Genomic DNA, 5178 nt, shown 5'->3' with positions numbered 1-5178 from the left:
TGACTGTGTAACGGGATGAAACTTCCAAGCAGGACTAAACGTCTCGGTATTGTCTGCGCATGCGCATGAAGCGAAACTTCACTTTGTTATCACTGCGTAGCCATTTTTTTTTCCTTTTCTTCGCCGAGTTAACAAGTAAAATAGTAACAGTAAAAATGTTATAGTAAATCGGCGAAGAAAAGAAAAGAAAAAAATGGCTATGCAGTGATAACGAAGTGAAGTTTCGCTTTATGCGCAGGTGCAGACTATACCGAGACGTTTAGTCCTGCTGGGAAGATTCATCCCGTTACAACGGCGCAAAAGAGGCGAATAAAAGCGAGAAAATACCGTGTTTCGCGCAAGATCAGAAAGCTTTACCGAACCTGGTAGAAAATACACAATGTTAATCTGTGTGTGTGTGAGAGAGAGAGAGGTGGGTAAATGTCTGAGAATACCTTTAATGATAAAACCAAGTTGATAAGCTGTCGACAGTGGTAGACGTTCATCATCACCGTTTGTTCCAGTGACCACGGTACAGGTGTAGATACCTTCGTGTGTCGTCTGCTGTGCTGCTATGATGTGTAGCTCCCCAGTAGTGCTGCTCACTTTCCCTGACCACGTGATGGAAGCAGGAGGCGGGTTGCTGTCAGCGTCACACACAAACGTCACATTGTGACCCTTGATGACCTCAGGGAAGGTGGACAGTGGCTGACCCTGATTGTCACTCCGTGTTATCCTGATAACCGGGCGATCTGTAAACAAGCCGATAGAACGATATTGGTCAAACATATAATCTATTCAATCAGAAAGATGTTTGGTGCAGGAGTAGTTATTTTTGTTGACATAGATAATTTACACACACAAATACTCACGCACAGAAAAAGCAAGATGAAACCCACCAATGACAGTTTCTACTTAAAACCCTTTCTACCGTCGTCTAGTCACGTGTTTAGTTTTTACTCAAGTAATAGAGCTCTTAAACGTTGAACTCATTGACTTTAGAAAACTAAATGATATCGATCACTAAGCAGCTTTATTCATGACATTCATTGTTGTCGGATAAATATACTCACAGTAAACCTGTATTTGCAGTGTGTCACTAGAGACAACTTCACCATCACTGTACATCGCCTCACACCTCACTCGCCTTCCATGATGTTCCCTAGTCACTCTAGTGATGATCAGGCTACTGCCATCAGGGAAGCCGCCTGCATTTTCTGGCCACGTGTAATTTATTACACCAGACCGCTCATTGCTCGCACACTTTAAAGTAGCATTTGTTTCCTCCATTAAAGGATATCTGCTACTGTTTGTGTGGATGTTGACAGAAACTGTTTAAAAAACACGTGAAATTGTTAGCAACATTCAATGACATTTGCCTAACCAGCAGCTAAAAGCCAACAAGTTATGTCTGACCGCTACATTTAAAACGATCTTTGCAAACAAAGGTATACTACCTATACTTGTTACATATATTTGGCATCTACGCTTACGTTCTTTAAGATAAATTAAAATGTATGAACAGATAAAAATTAATTTTATAAAATGTGTTATTAATGCAAACAGCAGAGTGTCACTTTAAAGGGGAATGAGCACGTGGAGATGGTCAGAGGTTGTGATTTCCGTCACCTCGGCCTATCACACTCTCGATACCTCTACCAACTCACGCGACATTTACCGCATGCACTTACACTAAATTGATTATTATATTTGTAATGAGCTGGAGACCCCGTGCACGCATAACTTTATCAAATAACTCAGGGCAATTTAGTGTATTAAAGAAAGTTATTAATCATCGAGAGTATTATACAAATTACAAAATGATGAAGGAATGAAAAAACAACATGCAACTATGCAAATGAACTAATTCCCTATCTTGGAAAGTTATCTAGGGTGTCTCATTAATACTAATTATTAACCTTAATACTAATCCAGATATCTAGTGAGTCAGTCTATATACACTCGTACTACTACACGCTCACTCATTCCGTACAATACACATACACACGCCACTCAGCTTGACCCAAGTGCCCTTTCTGTGTGGAATGTTAGTCTCTGATGGACACACACAACTGTCACTTGCGATTTCGCACAATGGTTTCTTGCTGTAAGGAGGACTCCCTCGACGCACCGCAGAAGAAATGAAGTTCAATGACTTTGGTCTTTTATTGTCCGGCACCACGACGAGAGATGAACGATGTAAAAGCTATAGACTGGGACGAATTCTCACACGAATCTTCCCCGTGCACCACGTGCACCTTGGTTCCGTCACCAGCAGGCCTGAAGTTTCTCAAAGTAGAATCAGCGCCGATTCTTGTGACCAGAGCAACTTTTCCACTACGATACCAAGAGTTGGTCTGGAGTTCTCAAGGACAAAAGTCACTCTTCTTTTACACTCAGTTTGATGAAACCCTCTTGGTCCGTGTCCCTAACCCCACGTCTTCTGTGTGACTGTTGATAGCTGACACACAATGTAGCGAAGACTTCAGTTGCGAAGTCCTATTCGATGCTTACTCTCCAGCGGATGCTAAATCTTATCTACCGAAGGGTAGACCTGAACGACACCTTCCTGCCATCAAGGAGTATAGCGACTACACCAGCACAAGGGATACAGCGGGCATCTGTGTGGAGGGCAGACCTTGGACGCACTGGCATCTTAGACATAACAGTCGCTAACACTGCACCTACCCAAGGGTAGGACTGAATCGCTGTCTTTCTGCTGAAGGGTTCTAACGATAATGTATTCCCTGGGAAGTCACCCATGACAAATCTGACCTATGAGTCGTAAACCGAAGTTGTTTCCTTGGATTTCAAACATTTTTAATTTCCAGCATTAACGTTTCGCTCGCTTGACACGCTTGGACATAACCTGCTTGGGATTCGTTTGGATATAATTCGTCAGACTCCTGCACCTATAGTGTGTGTGTAGACACCGAGGCGTTGGATTGTTCGTATCGGATTACCTGGTGAACGGAGTGTCGAATGTCGGGGAAATTACTTTCTACAGCTGGTAGACAGTAGGCGGTAGAGCTATTTTTCTTGTTTCTTTCACATTCCATTACCATTTATTTTTTCTTAAAACATTAAATATGTTAACCGTTGGCTGGACCTTTTTGTTGAAAAAGGCGGAAGAGTGCGGCGAGGGAGGTTTACATGTAGATGTTTACACGCGTTCGCATACATTCGTAACCCACTCTCCTCAAAACGTTACAACGTTTATTAATAAAAAAAATAAGAAGAAAAACCAAACTATGAAAAAACACAGTCACAAAAGCTCTGAATTTCTTCTGCTCCAGTCAGGCACACTGTCTCTGCAATGACTCTTCGACTAATACAACCGCAAATATCCACTGTATCTCTTACTATTAAAGCCTACTATCTCTGCAATGGCTCTTCTAACACAATCACAGAAATCCACTCTCTTACACACTATTAAAGCACACTGTCTCTGCAACGGCTCTTCCCTTGACTAAGACCATCACAAAATCCACTAAATCCACTAAATCTTGTACACACTATTGTCAGAGATGCTGTTTTTGATCTCACTTTCACTCACTACACGCACGCGTCCCCTTGCGTGTTCTTTCAATCACATATCACAAAGATTTGTCGTGGGAATAAAAAAAAAACAACTTTAAATCAATCAACATTAACTGAATATATACAAAGTCCATAGGTCTTCCACACAGCGACCTGCAACTCCAAACTGTCGTATGTTTTAAATAAATCGTTAGTCTTAGTTACTCACACCCAAAATGAAATCTTCCTTCAATTGCACATACACAAGTTCCCCAAAACGGAAAATCCATACACTCTAGTCCGCTACTGGGCTTCGACACAGTGCCTTGTAACTCCAAATTGTCTCTGTATCCACACGTACAGACAGACAGCTCCTCAGTTTTCCGTCCGTCCCTTCTCTTCTCCATCCGCTTCTCATCACCTCTCCGGCGGTTACGTTGGGATTCCACACTCCCAACCGTCGCTGTATCCACTTGTACAGTCAGACAACTTTCACACCTGTTCTTTCTCTTCTCTCATCTCCCGTCGTCTGCTTTCTTCCAAAAATTTTCCCTCTCTTCCAAACTAAAATTACGTCATAAAATGACGTCGGGTTCTGACGCGAAACCACGACGCAACCACCACACTCATATATGTAAGGTAAGGGCAGTAATCCCTGACTAACACAGACAGGGGTAACCACCCCCTGTTCCTAACAACTATAAAGCACACTGACTCGACAATGGCCTCTACTCCGAATGACACAATCACAAAAATCCACTGAATCTACTAATAATTAAAGCACACTGTCGTGGCAATGGCCTTTCTTTCGACTAACAAATGTGAGCTGAAGAATCTCTTCTCTTCCAATTAACGAAAGAAGTAGGGATTGGGAGAAGCACTGACACGGAGAGCTGGTATAGATGGCACAATGTTATTATTGCGAGCTGCAGTAGTTGTGCTGTTCAGTCAAATGTTTGTGTGAACTATTGCATCGCAAGAAAGTTTGTGGGGAAGGGGTGATTATATATATGTATAGGCATAAGTATATATATTGACTTCTAGCTTCCATTAGAAAAACAATCCTCCTCCCCTCCATTAAGCGTCCACTTTCACCTCCTCTCACTCATTGCTTTCTACCCCAATCTCTCCTCGCTGACCGCTCTCTCCCTCTCCCGTCACACCTTTTCCTTTTCTTCTTTTACATCAAAGAGGCACACATTCCAGAAACTCCCATCACTCACGGCTTTCGTGCGCACACGTGCACTCAGTTCTAGCCCTCTGACTAGGTCCCTGACACACTACTCTTTCGTGACGCAGAGAGAGTTAAAGAAAGAAAAAGATAGAGAAGTAAGGATAAGGATACCTTTAACGACAAAAGCAAGCTGGTAAGATGCTCTCAGTGGAAGGCGTTCATCATCAACAGCTGTCTCAGTGACCACGGTACAGGTGTAGATACCGTCGTGTGTCGTCTGCTGTGCTGCTATGATGTGTAGCTCCCCAGTAGTGCTGCTCACTTTCCCTGACCACGTGATGGAAGCAGGAGGCGGGTTGCTGTCAGCGTCACACACAAACGTCACATTGTGACCCTTGATGACCTCAGAGGAGGTGGACAGGAGCTGACCCTGATTATCACTCCGTGTTATTCTGATAACCGGGCGATCTGTAAACAAGCCGATAGAACGATATTCATCGACCTTC

Source organism: Pomacea canaliculata, linkage group LG7 (genome assembly GCF_003073045.1).
Source record: "Pomacea canaliculata isolate SZHN2017 linkage group LG7, ASM307304v1, whole genome shotgun sequence".
Lineage (NCBI taxonomy): Eukaryota > Metazoa > Mollusca > Gastropoda > Architaenioglossa > Ampullariidae > Pomacea > Pomacea canaliculata.
The sequence above is the reverse complement of the archived record's forward strand: the minus strand, read 5'-3'. Positions refer to the sequence as shown.